Source organism: Pristiophorus japonicus, unplaced genomic scaffold (genome assembly GCF_044704955.1).
Source record: "Pristiophorus japonicus isolate sPriJap1 unplaced genomic scaffold, sPriJap1.hap1 HAP1_SCAFFOLD_282, whole genome shotgun sequence".
Classification (NCBI taxonomy): Eukaryota; Metazoa; Chordata; class Chondrichthyes; family Pristiophoridae; genus Pristiophorus; species Pristiophorus japonicus.
The window spans coordinates 619,837-635,514 of record NW_027252582.1 but is presented as its reverse complement, the minus strand read 5'-3'; the positions used below and the strand labels follow the sequence as shown (position 1 = coordinate 635,514).

General features: G+C 45.1%; 9 non-coding genes across 9 annotated transcripts; all 9 read right to left on the bottom strand.

The window, feature by feature from the left end:
• Positions 1-21: 21 nt before the first annotated feature.
• trnae-uuc (transfer RNA glutamic acid (anticodon UUC)) lies at positions 22-93 on the bottom strand. Its single transcript has one exon. It is a non-coding gene; the product is annotated as a tRNA-Glu (tRNA).
• Positions 94-1,859: 1,766 nt separating this feature from the next.
• Positions 1,860-1,931, bottom strand: trnae-uuc (transfer RNA glutamic acid (anticodon UUC)). The gene has a single exon. It is a non-coding gene; the product is annotated as a tRNA-Glu (tRNA).
• A 1,766-nt stretch (positions 1,932-3,697) lies between these two features.
• On the bottom strand, positions 3,698-3,769 carry trnae-uuc (transfer RNA glutamic acid (anticodon UUC)). Its single transcript has one exon. It is a non-coding gene; the product is annotated as a tRNA-Glu (tRNA).
• Positions 3,770-5,535: 1,766 nt separating this feature from the next.
• Positions 5,536-5,607, bottom strand: trnae-uuc (transfer RNA glutamic acid (anticodon UUC)). The gene has a single exon. It is a non-coding gene; the product is annotated as a tRNA-Glu (tRNA).
• A 1,766-nt stretch (positions 5,608-7,373) lies between these two features.
• Positions 7,374-7,445, bottom strand: trnae-uuc (transfer RNA glutamic acid (anticodon UUC)). The gene has a single exon. It is a non-coding gene; the product is annotated as a tRNA-Glu (tRNA).
• Positions 7,446-9,211: 1,766 nt separating this feature from the next.
• On the bottom strand, positions 9,212-9,283 carry trnae-uuc (transfer RNA glutamic acid (anticodon UUC)). The gene has a single exon. It is a non-coding gene; the product is annotated as a tRNA-Glu (tRNA).
• Positions 9,284-11,049: 1,766 nt separating this feature from the next.
• On the bottom strand, positions 11,050-11,121 carry trnae-uuc (transfer RNA glutamic acid (anticodon UUC)). The gene has a single exon. It is a non-coding gene; the product is annotated as a tRNA-Glu (tRNA).
• A 1,765-nt stretch (positions 11,122-12,886) lies between these two features.
• trnae-uuc (transfer RNA glutamic acid (anticodon UUC)) lies at positions 12,887-12,958 on the bottom strand. Its single transcript has one exon. It is a non-coding gene; the product is annotated as a tRNA-Glu (tRNA).
• A 1,766-nt stretch (positions 12,959-14,724) lies between these two features.
• Positions 14,725-14,796, bottom strand: trnae-uuc (transfer RNA glutamic acid (anticodon UUC)). The gene has a single exon. It is a non-coding gene; the product is annotated as a tRNA-Glu (tRNA).
• Between the last annotated feature and the right edge of the window lie 882 nt (positions 14,797-15,678).

Genomic DNA, 15,678 nt, shown 5'->3' with positions numbered 1-15,678 from the left:
CGAAACACCACAGATAAAATGTTCCCTGACCGGGAATCGAACCTGGGCCACGGCGGTGAAAGCGCCGAATCCTAACCACTAGACCACCAGGGAAGCTGCTGCAAACGTTTGTGCCAACAAGCAGACCAACCCAGTCTTTCCTCCTTGCTGTTTAGAAATTCTCATCACATTCGCACCAGGGAAAACTGTTCGCAGCAAATGGCAGTTTTTGTGGAGAACATCAAAGACATGTCCGCGCAATCACAGCGTTAAGTGCGGCTAGGCATCCACTGAAATCCATTTCATTCTCTCCATTTTCCGGGAATTTTCACTCTCGGTACCGTGTGAAGATTTCATTTGGTGCTTTTGTCCTGAAATGCAGCCTTTTGCTCATCTCCTGGCGACCGAACCGTTCTGTCTTTCTGTTCTGCTTTTAACCATTGACGGGAACAGCTCTCCAGTTCATCGGTTATGCGCAAAGCAAGAAACACGTACCAACAGAAAGTTGTGCTCTGCACACCGTCGGCAAAGAAGCAATGGCTGTTATTCCAAATCGTTCCCATCCCTTGGGATTCCGTGTGGATTTGTTTCGTTATGAAGATTTGATTGTAAAAGTTACTAAAAACCGAATAAAAATCATGAAAAATTGGGTTGGCTCATACGGGGATCATGCCCGCGCTCTTTGCTTTATTAATACCACGCCCTAAACGACCGATTTAACCGGCAACAAAATGCCCTTGGGCTGCGTGAAAGCAGAGCCTGAGATGATTTTGTATCCGGAACACACTGGGTGATAGAGTAACTGCATAAGAATTGAACACATCGCATCGCTTAAACATTGTTCACTCTTAGAAACATAGAAAATAGGTGCAGGAGCAGGCCATTCAGCTCTTCTAGCCTGCACCGCCATTCAATGAGTTCATGGCTGAACATGAAACTTCAGTACCATATACAAAACTGGGCAGAGTATAAATAGAACGTAACAGAGCGCTGAATCTAAAAAAAATCATGTCGAAAATTAGTACCACGCAACCGCTGAACAGCCCAGCCCTCAACCACTGTCTCGATCTCAAACCAGCTTCTCCCCTTAAAATGAAGGAAACGTAAAATCACTAGATATTGCCGAAACCCGGGATTGAACCAGTGACCTTTAAATCTTCAGTCTCACGCTCTCCCAACTGGACTATTTCGGCACGACAGAAAACGAAGCAAAACTTTCTCACAGCTTTTTGAAAGAAAACTTAAACCCCGGAAGGAATTGCCCCGCACACTCAGTCCTCATTTCGGGGCAATGGGTCCCAAACACATCTCGGAGCTCCGGATGTGTTCATGTAATGTATAATGATATTGAAAAGGAGAGATTTAACGTTAGTGATGGTGAATCTCGGTTACATCAAAAACTCCATGAATTCTCTGCCGGGAAATTCAGATCTTGGAAATCGCCTTTAAACGCTAAACATTGACACGCAGTGAGCCAGTGTGCACTGTAGAAGGGGCCCTGTCCAAATGAATGCTCAAGGATAAGTTATCAGTGCCCATGGTCCAGGCATTCCCTGATTCCAGTCTTGCACTCTTTGCGAAGTTTAAAATGCTGAATATTTCCGCAGTGGCAATGCATTGATTGATGACAAGCTCGAGTGATGTGGCGCAAATACGTACCTGCAAGACTAAAGATAGCCATGATTGGCAAAATGTACGTTGTCTATCAGCAATTGGAGTTCCACTTGTTGAGCGAGATCTTGTCATTTAGTGCAGACTTTAAAACATAAGTGTTTTTGTGGTATCACGACACGCTGCTGATGATTGGGGCAACAACAGCGAGTTGAGCTGCAAGCATGTTGAGGAACAGCATTGCATTTCGAAACACCACAGATAAAATGTTCCCTGACCGGGAATCGAACCCGGGCCACGGCGGTGAAAGCGCCGAATCCTAACCACTAGACCACCAGGGAAGCTGCTGCAAACGTTTGTGCCAGCAAGCAGACCAACCCAGTCTTTCCTCCTTGCTGTTTAGAAATTCTCATCACATTCGCACCAGGGAAAACTGTTCGCAGCAAATGGCAGTTTTTGTGGAGAACATCAAAGACATGTCCGCGCAATCACAGCGTTAAGTGCGGCTAGGCATCCACTGAAATCCATTTCATTCTCTCCTTTTTCCGGGAATTTTCACTCTCGGTACCGTGTGAAGATTTCATTTGGTGCTTTTGTCCTGAAATGCAGCCTTTTGCTCATCTCCTGGCGACTGAACCGTTCTGTCTTTCTGTTCTGCTTTTAACCATTGACGGGAACAGCTCTCCAGTTCATCGGTTATGCGCAAAGCAAGAAACACGTATCAACAGAAAGTTGTGCTCTGCACACCGTCGGCAAAGAAGCAATGGCTGTTATTCCAAATCGTTCCCATCCCTTGGGATTCCGTGTGGATTTGTTTCGTTATGAAGATTTGATTGTAAAAGTTACTAAAAACCGAATAAAAATCATGAAAAATTGGGTTGGCTCATACGGGGATCATGCCCGCGCTCTTTGCTTTATTAATACCACGCCCTAAACGACCGATTTAACCGGCAACAAAATGCCCTTGGGCTGCGTGAAAGCAGAGCCTGAGATGATTTTGTATCCGGAACACACTGGGTGATAGAGTAACTGCATAAGAATTGAACACATCGCATCGCTTAAACATTGTTCACTCTTAGAAACATAGAAAATAGGTGCAGGAGCAGGCCATTCAGCTCTTCTAGCCTGCACCGCCATTCAATGAGTTCATGGCTGAACATGAAACTTCAGTACCATATACAAAACTGGGCAGAGTATAAATAGAACGTAACAGAGCGCTGAATCTAAAAAAAATCATGTCGAAAATTAGTACCACGCAACCGCTGAACAGCCCAGCCCTCAACCACTGTCTCGATCTCAAACCAGCTTCTCCCCTTAAAATGAAGGAAACGTAAAATCACCAGATATTGCCGAAACCCGGGATTGAACCAGTGACCTTTAAATCTTCAGTCTCACGCTCTCCCAACTGGACTATTTCGGCACGACAGAAAACTATGCAAAACTTTCTCACAGCTTTTTGAAAGAAAACTTAAACCCCGGAAGGAATTGCCCCGCACACTCAGTCCTCATTTCGGGGCAATGGGTCCCAAACACATCTCGGAGCTCCGGATGTGTTCATGTAATGTATAATGTTATTGAAAAGGAGAGATTTAACGTTAGTGATGGTGAATCTCGGTTACATCAAAAACTCCATGAATTCTCTGCCGGGAAATTCAGATCTTGGAAATCGCCTTTAAACGCTAAACATTGACACGCAGTGAGCCAGTGTGCACTGTAGAAGGGGCCCTGTCCAAATGAATGCTCAAGGATAAGTTATCAGTGCCCATGGTCCAGGCATTCCCTGATTCCAGTCTTGCACTCTTTGCGAAGTTTAAAATGCTGAATATTTCCGCAGTGGCAATGCATTGATTGATGACAAGCTCGAGTGATGTGGCGCAAATACGTACCTGCAAGACTAAAGATAGCCATGATTGGCAAAATATACGTTGTCTATCAGCAATTGGAGTTCCACTTGTTGAGCGAGATCTTGTCATTTAGTGCAGACTTTAAAACATAAGTGTTTTTGTGGTATCACGACACGCTGCTGATGATTGGGGCAACAACAGCGAGTTGAACTGCAAGCATGTTGAGGAACAGCATTGCATTTCGAAACACCACAGATAAAATGTTCCCTGACCAGGAATCGAACCCGGGCCACGGCGGTGAAAGCGCCGAATCCTAACCACTAGACCACCAGGGAAGCTGCTGCAAACGTTTGTGCCAGCAAGCAGACCAACCCAGTCTTTCCTCCTTGCTGTTTAGAAATTCTCATCACATTCGCACCAGGGAAAACTGTTCGCAGCAAATGGCAGTTTTTGTGGAGAACATCAAAGACATGTCCGCGCAATCACAGCGTTAAGTGCGGCTAGGCATCCACTGAAATCCATTTCATTCTCTCCTTTTTCCGGGAATTTTCACTCTCGGTACCGTGTGAAGATTTCATTTGGTGCTTTTGTCCTGAAATGCAGCCTTTTGCTCATCTCCTGGCGACCGAACCGTTCTGTCTTTCTGTTCTGCTTTTAACCATTGACGGGAACAGCTCTCCAGTTCATCGGTTATGCGCAAAGCAAGAAACACGTATCAACAGAAAGTTGTGCTCTGCACACCGTCGGCAAAGAAGCAATGGCTGTTATTCCAAATCGTTCCCATCCCTTGGGATTCCGTGTGGATTTGTTTCGTTATGAAGATTTGATTGTAAAAGTTACTAAAAACCGAATAAAAATCATGAAAAATTGGGTTGGCTCATACGGGGATCATGCCCGCGCTCTTTGCTTTATTAATACCACGCCCTAAACGACCGATTTAACCGGCAACAAGATGCCCTTGGGCTGCGTGAAAGCAGAGCCTGAGATGATTTTGTATCCGGAACACACTGGGTGATAGAGTAACTGCATAAGAATTGAACACATCGCATCGCTTAAACATTGTTCACTCTTAGAAACATAGAAAATAGGTGCAGGAGCAGGCCATTCAGCTCTTCTAGCCTGCACCGCCATTCAATGAGTTCATGGCTGAACATGAAACTTCAGTACCATATACAAAACTGGGCAGAGTATAAATAGAACGTAACAGAGCGCTGAATCTAAAAAAAATCATGTCGAAAATTAGTACCACGCAACCGCTGAACAGCCCAGCCCTCAACCACTGTCTCGATCTCAAACCAGCTTCTCCCCTGAAAATGAAGGAAACGTAAAATCACCAGATATTGCCGAAACCCGGGATTGAACCAGTGACCTTTAAATCTTCAGTCTCACGCTCTCCCAACTGGACTATTTCGGCACGACAGAAAACGAAGCAAAACTTTCTCACACCTTTTTGAAAGAAAACTTAAACCCCGGAAGGAATTGCCCCGCACACTCAGTCCTCATTTCGGGGCAATGGGTCCCAAACACATCTCGGAGCTCCGGATGTGTTCATGTAATGTATAATGATATTGAAAAGGAGAGATTTAACGTTAGTGATGGTGAATCTCGGTTACATCAAAAACTCCATGAATTCTCTGCCGGGAAATTCAGATCTTGGAAATCGCCTTTAAACGCTAAACATTGACACGCAGTGAGCCAGTGTGCACTGTAGAAGGGGCCCTGTCCAAATGAATGCTCAAGGATAAGTTATCAGTGCCCATGGTCCAGGCATTCCCTGATTCCAGTCTTGCACTCTTTGCGAAGTTTAAAATGCTGAATATTTCCGCAGTGGCAATGCATTGATTGATGACAAGCTCGAGTGATGTGGCGCAAATACGTACCTGCAAGACTAAAGATAGCCATGATTGGCAAAATATACGTTGTCTATCAGCAATTGGAGTTCCACTTGTTGAGCGAGATCTTGTCATTTAGTGCAGACTTTAAAACATAAGTGTTTTTGTGGTATCACGACACGCTGCTGATGATTGGGGCAACAACAGCGAGTTGAGCTGCAAGCATGTTGAGGAACAGCATTGCATTTCGAAACACCACAGATAAAATGTTCCCTGACCGGGAATCGAACCCGGGCCACGGCGGTGAAAGCGCCGAATCCTAACCACTAGACCACCAGGGAAGCTGCTGCAAACGTTTGTGCCAACAAGCAGACCAACCCAGTCTTTCCTCCTTGCTGTTTAGAAATTCTCATCACATTCGCACCAGGGAAAACTGTTCGCAGCAAATGGCAGTTTTTGTGGAGAACATCAAAGACATGTCCGCGCAATCACAGCGTTAAGTGCGGCTAGGCATCCACTGAAATCCATTTCATTCTCTCCATTTTCCGGGAATTTTCACTCTCGGTACCGTGTGAAGATTTCATTTGGTGCTTTTGTCCTGAAATGCAGCCTTTTGCTCATCTCCTGGCGACCGAACCGTTCTGTCTTTCTGTTCTGCTTTTAACCATTGACGGGAACAGCTCTCCAGTTCATCGGTTATGCGCAAAGCAAGAAACACGTACCAACAGAAAGTTGTGCTCTGCACACCGTCGGCAAAGAAGCAATGGCTGTTATTCCAAATCGTTCCCATCCCTTGGGATTCCGTGTGGATTTGTTTCGTTATGAAGATTTGATTGTAAAAGTTACTAAAAACCGAATAAAAATCATGAAAAATTGGGTTGGCTCATACGGGGATCATGCCCGCGCTCTTTGCTTTATTAATACCACGCCCTAAACGACCGATTTAACCGGCAACAAAATGCCCTTGGGCTGCGTGAAAGCAGAGCCTGAGATGATTTTGTATCCGGAACACACTGGGTGATAGAGTAACTGCATAAGAATTGAACACATCGCATCGCTTAAACATTGTTCACTCTTAGAAACATAGAAAATAGGTGCAGGAGCAGGCCATTCAGCTCTTCTAGCCTGCACCGCCATTCAATGAGTTCATGGCTGAACATGAAACTTCAGTACCATATACAAAACTGGGCAGAGTATAAATAGAACGTAACAGAGCGCTGAATCTAAAAAAAATCATGTCGAAAATTAGTACCACGCAACCGCTGAACAGCCCAGCCCTCAACCACTGTCTCGATCTCAAACCAGCTTCTCCCCTTAAAATGAAGGAAACGTAAAATCACTAGATATTGCCGAAACCCGGGATTGAACCAGTGACCTTTAAATCTTCAGTCTCACGCTCTCCCAACTGGACTATTTCGGCACGACAGAAAACGAAGCAAAACTTTCTCACAGCTTTTTGAAAGAAAACTTAAACCCCGGAAGGAATTGCCCCGCACACTCAGTCCTCATTTCGGGGCAATGGGTCCCAAACACATCTCGGAGCTCCGGATGTGTTCATGTAATGTATAATGATATTGAAAAGGAGAGATTTAACGTTAGTGATGGTGAATCTCGGTTACATCAAAAACTCCATGAATTCTCTGCCGGGAAATTCAGATCTTGGAAATCGCCTTTAAACGCTAAACATTGACACGCAGTGAGCCAGTGTGCACTGTAGAAGGGGCCCTGTCCAAATGAATGCTCAAGGATAAGTTATCAGTGCCCATGGTCCAGGCATTCCCTGATTCCAGTCTTGCACTCTTTGCGAAGTTTAAAATGCTGAATATTTCCGCAGTGGCAATGCATTGATTGATGACAAGCTCGAGTGATGTGGCGCAAATACGTACCTGCAAGACTAAAGATAGCCATGATTGGCAAAATGTACGTTGTCTATCAGCAATTGGAGTTCCACTTGTTGAGCGAGATCTTGTCATTTAGTGCAGACTTTAAAACATAAGTGTTTTTGTGGTATCACGACACGCTGCTGATGATTGGGGCAACAACAGCGAGTTGAGCTGCAAGCATGTTGAGGAACAGCATTGCATTTCGAAACACCACAGATAAAATGTTCCCTGACCGGGAATCGAACCCGGGCCACGGCGGTGAAAGCGCCGAATCCTAACCACTAGACCACCAGGGAAGCTGCTGCAAACGTTTGTGCCAGCAAGCAGACCAACCCAGTCTTTCCTCCTTGCTGTTTAGAAATTCTCATCACATTCGCACCAGGGAAAACTGTTCGCAGCAAATGGCAGTTTTTGTGGAGAACATCAAAGACATGTCCGCGCAATCACAGCGTTAAGTGCGGCTAGGCATCCACTGAAATCCATTTCATTCTCTCCTTTTTCCGGGAATTTTCACTCTCGGTACCGTGTGAAGATTTCATTTGGTGCTTTTGTCCTGAAATGCAGCCTTTTGCTCATCTCCTGGCGACTGAACCGTTCTGTCTTTCTGTTCTGCTTTTAACCATTGACGGGAACAGCTCTCCAGTTCATCGGTTATGCGCAAAGCAAGAAACACGTATCAACAGAAAGTTGTGCTCTGCACACCGTCGGCAAAGAAGCAATGGCTGTTATTCCAAATCGTTCCCATCCCTTGGGATTCCGTGTGGATTTGTTTCGTTATGAAGATTTGATTGTAAAAGTTACTAAAAACCGAATAAAAATCATGAAAAATTGGGTTGGCTCATACGGGGATCATGCCCGCGCTCTTTGCTTTATTAATACCACGCCCTAAACGACCGATTTAACCGGCAACAAAATGCCCTTGGGCTGCGTGAAAGCAGAGCCTGAGATGATTTTGTATCCGGAACACACTGGGTGATAGAGTAACTGCATAAGAATTGAACACATCGCATCGCTTAAACATTGTTCACTCTTAGAAACATAGAAAATAGGTGCAGGAGCAGGCCATTCAGCTCTTCTAGCCTGCACCGCCATTCAATGAGTTCATGGCTGAACATGAAACTTCAGTACCATATACAAAACTGGGCAGAGTATAAATAGAACGTAACAGAGCGCTGAATCTAAAAAAAATCATGTCGAAAATTAGTACCACGCAACCGCTGAACAGCCCAGCCCTCAACCACTGTCTCGATCTCAAACCAGCTTCTCCCCTTAAAATGAAGGAAACGTAAAATCACCAGATATTGCCGAAACCCGGGATTGAACCAGTGACCTTTAAATCTTCAGTCTCACGCTCTCCCAACTGGACTATTTCGGCACGACAGAAAACTATGCAAAACTTTCTCACAGCTTTTTGAAAGAAAACTTAAACCCCGGAAGGAATTGCCCCGCACACTCAGTCCTCATTTCGGGGCAATGGGTCCCAAACACATCTCGGAGCTCCGGATGTGTTCATGTAATGTATAATGTTATTGAAAAGGAGAGATTTAACGTTAGTGATGGTGAATCTCGGTTACATCAAAAACTCCATGAATTCTCTGCCGGGAAATTCAGATCTTGGAAATCGCCTTTAAACGCTAAACATTGACACGCAGTGAGCCAGTGTGCACTGTAGAAGGGGCCCTGTCCAAATGAATGCTCAAGGATAAGTTATCAGTGCCCATGGTCCAGGCATTCCCTGATTCCAGTCTTGCACTCTTTGCGAAGTTTAAAATGCTGAATATTTCCGCAGTGGCAATGCATTGATTGATGACAAGCTCGAGTGATGTGGCGCAAATACGTACCTGCAAGACTAAAGATAGCCATGATTGGCAAAATGTACGTTGTCTATCAGCAATTGGAGTTCCACTTGTTGAGCGAGATCTTGTCATTTAGTGCAGACTTTAAAACATAAGTGTTTTTGTGGTATCACGACACGCTGCTGATGATTGGGGCAACAACAGCGAGTTGAACTGCAAGCATGTTGAGGAACAGCATTGCATTTCGAAACACCACAGATAAAATGTTCCCTGACCAGGAATCGAACCCGGGCCACGGCGGTGAAAGCGCCGAATCCTAACCACTAGACCACCAGGGAAGCTGCTGCAAACGTTTGTGCCAGCAAGCAGACCAACCCAGTCTTTCCTCCTTGCTGTTTAGAAATTCTCATCACATTCGCACCAGGGAAAACTGTTCGCAGCAAATGGCAGTTTTTGTGGAGAACATCAAAGACATGTCCGCGCAATCACAGCGTTAAGTGCGGCTAGGCATCCACTGAAATCCATTTCATTCTCTCCTTTTTCCGGGAATTTTCACTCTCGGTACCGTGTGAAGATTTCATTTGGTGCTTTTGTCCTGAAATGCAGCCTTTTGCTCATCTCCTGGCGACCGAACCGTTCTGTCTTTCTGTTCTGCTTTTAACCATTGACGGGAACAGCTCTCCAGTTCATCGGTTAAGCGCAAAGCAAGAAACACGTATCAACAGAAAGTTGTGCTCTGCACACCGTCGGCAAAGAAGCAATGGCTGTTATTCCAAATCGTTCCCATCCCTTGGGATTCCGTGTGGATTTGTTTCGTTATGAAGATTTGATTGTAAAAGTTACTAAAAACCGAATAAAAATCATGAAAAATTGGGTTGGCTCATACGGGGATCATGCCCGCGCTCTTTGCTTTATTAATACCACGCCCTAAACGACCGATTTAACCGGCAACAAGATGCCCTTGGGCTGCGTGAAAGCAGAGCCTGAGATGATTTTGTATCCGGAACACACTGGGTGATAGAGTAACTGCATAAGAATTGAACACATCGCATCGCTTAAACATTGTTCACTCTTAGAAACATAGAAAATAGGTGCAGGAGCAGGCCATTCAGCTCTTCTAGCCTGCACCGCCATTCAATGAGTTCATGGCTGAACATGAAACTTCAGTACCATATACAAAACTGGGCAGAGTATAAATAGAACGTAACAGAGCGCTGAATCTAAAAAAAATCATGTCGAAAATTAGTACCACGCAACCGCTGAACAGCCCAGCCCTCAACCACTGTCTCGATCTCAAACCAGCTTCTCCCCTGAAAATGAAGGAAACGTAAAATCACCAGATATTGCCGAAACCCGGGATTGAACCAGTGACCTTTAAATCTTCAGTCTCACGCTCTCCCAACTGGACTATTTCGGCACGACAGAAAACGAAGCAAAACTTTCTCACACCTTTTTGAAAGAAAACTTAAACCCCGGAAGGAATTGCCCCGCACACTCAGTCCTCATTTCGGGGCAATGGGTCCCAAACACATCTCGGAGCTCCGGATGTGTTCATGTAATGTATAATGATATTGAAAAGGAGAGATTTAACGTTAGTGATGGTGAATCTCGGTTACATCAAAAACTCCATGAATTCTCTGCCGGGAAATTCAGATCTTGGAAATCGCCTTTAAACGCTAAACATTGACACGCAGTGAGCCAGTGTGCACTGTAGAAGGGGCCCTGTCCAAATGAATGCTCAAGGATAAGTTATCAGTGCCCATGGTCCAGGCATTCCCTGATTCCAGTCTTGCACTCTTTGCGAAGTTTAAAATGCTGAATATTTCCGCAGTGGCAATGCATTGATTGATGACAAGCTCGAGTGATGTGGCGCAAATACGTAGCTGCAAGACTAAAGATAGCCATGATTGGCAAAATATACGTTGTCTATCAGCAATTGGAGTTCCACTTGTTGAGCGAGATCTTGTCATTTAGTGCAGACTTTAAAACATAAGTGTTTTTGTGGTATCACGACACGCTGCTGATGATTGGGGCAACAACAGCGAGTTGAGCTGCAAGCATGTTGAGGAACAGCATTGCATTTCGAAACACCACAGATAAAATGTTCCCTGACCGGGAATCGAACCCGGGCCACGGCGGTGAAAGCGCCGAATCCTAACCACTAGACCACCAGGGAAGCTGCTGCAAACGTTTGTGCCAACAAGCAGACCAACCCAGTCTTTCCTCCTTGCTGTTTAGAAATTCTCATCACATTCGCACCAGGGAAAACTGTTCGCAGCAAATGGCAGTTTTTGTGGAGACATCAAAGACATGTCCGCGCAATCACAGCGTTAAGTGCGGCTAGGCATCCACTGAAATCCATTTCATTCTCTCCATTTTCCGGGAATTTTCACTCTCGGTACCGTGTGAAGATTTCATTTGGTGCTTTTGTCCTGAAATGCAGCCTTTTGCTCATCTCCTGGCGACCGAACCGTTCTGTCTTTCTGTTCTGCTTTTAACCATTGACGGGAACAGCTCTCCAGTTCATCGGTTATGCGCAAAGCAAGAAACACGTACCAACAGAAAGTTGTGCTCTGCACACCGTCGGCAAAGAAGCAATGGCTGTTATTCCAAATCGTTCCCATCCCTTGGGATTCCGTGTGGATTTGTTTCGTTATGAAGATTTGATTGTAAAAGTTACTAAAAACCGAATAAAAATCATGAAAAATTGGGTTGGCTCATACGGGGATCATGCCCGCGCTCTTTGCTTTATTAATACCACGCCCTAAACGACCGATTTAACCGGCAACAAAATGCCCTTGGGCTGCGTGAAAGCAGAGCCTGAGATGATTTTGTATCCGGAACACACTGGGTGATAGAGTAACTGCATAAGAATTGAACACATCGCATCGCTTAAACATTGTTCACTCTTAGAAACATAGAAAATAGGTGCAGGAGCAGGCCATTCAGCTCTTCTAGCCTGCACCGCCATTCAATGAGTTCATGGCTGAACATGAAACTTCAGTACCATATACAAAACTGGGCAGAGTATAAATAGAACGTAACAGAGCGCTGAATCTAAAAAAAATCATGTCGAAAATTAGTACCACGCAACCGCTGAACAGCCCAGCCCTCAACCACTGTCTCGATCTCAAACCAGCTTCTCCCCTTAAAATGAAGGAAACGTAAAATCACTAGATATTGCCGAAACCCGGGATTGAACCAGTGACCTTTAAATCTTCAGTCTCACGCTCTCCCAACTGGACTATTTCGGCACGACAGAAAACGAAGCAAAACTTTCTCACAGCTTTTTGAAAGAAAACTTAAACCCCGGAAGGAATTGCCCCGCACACTCAGTCCTCATTTCGGGGCAATGGGTCCCAAACACATCTCGGAGCTCCGGATGTGTTCATGTAATGTATAATGATATTGAAAAGGAGAGATTTAACGTTAGTGATGGTGAATCTCGGTTACATCAAAAACTCCATGAATTCTCTGCCGGGAAATTCAGATCTTGGAAATCGCCTTTAAACGCTAAACATTGACACGCAGTGAGCCAGTGTGCACTGTAGAAGGGGCCCTGTCCAAATGAATGCTCAAGGATAAGTTATCAGTGCCCATGGTCCAGGCATTCCCTGATTCCAGTCTTGCACTCTTTGCGAAGTTTAAAATGCTGAATATTTCCGCAGTGGCAATGCATTGATTGATGACAAGCTCGAGTGATGTGGCGCAAATACGTACCTGCAAGACTAAAGATAGCCATGATTGGCAAAATGTACGTTGTCTATCAGCAATTGGAGTTCCACTTGTTGAGCGAGATCTTGTCATTTAGTGCAGACTTTAAAACATAAGTGTTTTTGTGGTATCACGACACGCTGCTGATGATTGGGGCAACAACAGCGAGTTGAGCTGCAAGCATGTTGAGGAACAGCATTGCATTTCGAAACACCACAGATAAAATGTTCCCTGACCGGGAATCGAACCCGGGCCACGGCGGTGAAAGCACCGAATCCTAACCACTAGACCACCAGGGAAGCTGCTGCAAACGTTTGTGCCAGCAAGCAGACCAACCCAGTCTTTCCTCCTTGCTGTTTAGAAATTCTCATCACATTCGCACCAGGGAAAACTGTTCGCAGCAAATGGCAGTTTTTGTGGAGAACATCAAAGACATGTCCGCGCAATCACAGCGTTATGTGCGGCTAGGCATCCACTGAAATCCATTTCATTCTCTCCTTTTTCCGGGAATTTTCTCTCTCGGTACCGTGTGAAGATTTCATTTGGTGCTTTTGTCCTGAAATGCAGCCTTTTGCTCATCTCCTGGCGACCGAACCGTTCTGTCTTTCTGTTCTGCTTTTAACCATTGACGGGAACAGCTCTCCAGTTCATCGGTTATGCGCAAAGCAAGAAACACGTATCAACAGAAAGTTGTGCTCTGCACACCGTCGGCAAAGAAGCAATGGCTGTTATTCCAAATCGTTCCCATCCCTTGGGATTCCGTGTGGATTTGTTTCGTTATGAAGATTTGATTGTAAAAGTTACTAAAAACCGAATAAAAATCATGAAAAATTGGGTTGGCTCATACGGGGATCATGCCCGCGCTCTTTGCTTTATTAATACCACGCCCTAAACGACCGATTTAACCGGCAACAAAATGCCCTTGGGCTGCGTGAAAGCAGAGCCTGAGATGATTTTGTATCCGGAACACACTGGGTGATAGAGTAACTGCATAAGAATTGAACACATCGCATCGCTTAAACATTGATCACTCTTAGAAACATAGAAAATAGGTGCAGGAGCAGGCCATTCAGCTCTTCTAGCCTGCACCGCCATTCAATGAGTTCATGGCTAAACATGAAACTTCAGTACCATATACAAAACTGGGCAGAGTATAAATAGAACGTAACAGAGCGCTGAATCTAAAAAAAATCATGTCGAAAATTAGTACCACGCAACCGCTGAACAGCCCAGCCCTCAACCACTGTCTCGATCTCAAACCAGCTTCTCCCCTTAAAATGAAGGAAACGTAAAATCACCAGATATTGCCGAAACCCGGGATTGAACCAGTGACCTTTAAATCTTCAGTCTCACGCTCTCTCAACTGGACTATTTCGGCACGACAGAAAACGAAGCAAAACTTTCTCACAGCTTTTTGAAAGAAAACTTAAACCCCGGAAGGAATTGCCCCGCACACTCAGTCCTCATTTCGGGGCAATGGGTCCCAAACACATCTCGGAGCTCCGGATGTGTTCATGTAATGTATAATGATATTGAAAAGGAGATATTTAACGTTAGTGATGGTGAATCTCGGTTACATCAAAAACTCCATGAATTCTCTGCCGGGAAATTCAGATCTTGGAAATCGCCTTTAAACGCTAAACATTGACACGCAGTGAGCCAGTGTGCACTGTAGAAGGGGCCCTGTCCAAATGAATGCTCAAGGATACGTTATCAGTGCCCATGGTCCAGGCATTCCCTGATTCCAGTCTTGCACTCTTTGCGAAGTTTAAAATGCTGAATATTTCCGCAGTGGCAATGCATTGATTGATGACAAGCTCGAGTGATGTGGCGCAAATACGTACCTGCAAGACTAAAGATAGCCATGATTGGCAAAATGTACGTTGTCTATCAGCAATTGGAGTTCCACTTGTTGAGCGAGATCTTGTCATTTAGTGCAGACTTTAAAACATAAGTGTTTTTGTGGTATCACGACACGCTGCTGATGATTGGGGCAACAACAGCGAGTTGAGCTGCAAGCATGTTGAGGAACAGCATTGCATTTCGAAACACCACAGATAAAATGTTCCCTGACCGGGAATCGAACCCGGGCCACGGCGGTGAAAGCGCCGAATCCTAACCACTAGACCACCAGGGAAGCTGCTGCAAACGTTTGTGCCAGCAAGCAGACCAACCCAGTCTTTCCTCCTTGCTGTTTAGAAATTCTCATCACATTCGCGCCAGGGAAAACTGTTCGCAGCAAATGGCAGTTTTTGTGGAGAACATCAAAGACATGTCCGCGCAATCACAGCGTTAAGTGCGGCTAGGCATCCACTGAAATCCATTTCATTCTCTCCTTTTTCCGGGAATTTTCACTCTCGGTACCGTGTGAAGATTTCATTTGGTGCTTTTGTCCTGAAATGCAGCCTTTTGCTCATCTCCTGGCGACCGAACCGTTCTGTCTTTCTGTTCTGCTTTTAACCATTGACGGGAACAGCTCTCCAGTTCATCGGTTATGCGCAAAGCAAGAAACACGTATCAACAGAAAGTTGTGCTCTGCACACCGTCGGCAAAGAAGCAATGGCTGTTATTCCAAATCGTTCCCATCCCTTGGGATTCCGTGTGGATTTGTTTCGTTATGAAGATTTGATTGTAAAAGTTACTAAAAACCGAATAAAAATCATGAAAAATTGGGTTGGCTCATACGGGGATCATGCCCGCGCTCTTTGCTTTATTAATACCACGCCCTAAACGACCGATTTAACCGGCAACAAAATGCCCTTGGGCTGCGTGAAAGCAGAGCCTGAGATGATTTTATATCCGGAACACACTGGGTGATAGAGTAACTGCATAAGAATTGAACACATCGCATCGCTTAAACATTGTTCACTCTTAGAAACATAGAAAATATGTGCAGGAGCAGGCCATTCAGCTCTTCTAGCCTGCACCGCCATTCAATGAGTTCATGGCTGAACATGAAACTTCAGTACCATATACAAAACTGGGCAGAGTATAAATAGAACGTAACAGAGCGCTGAAT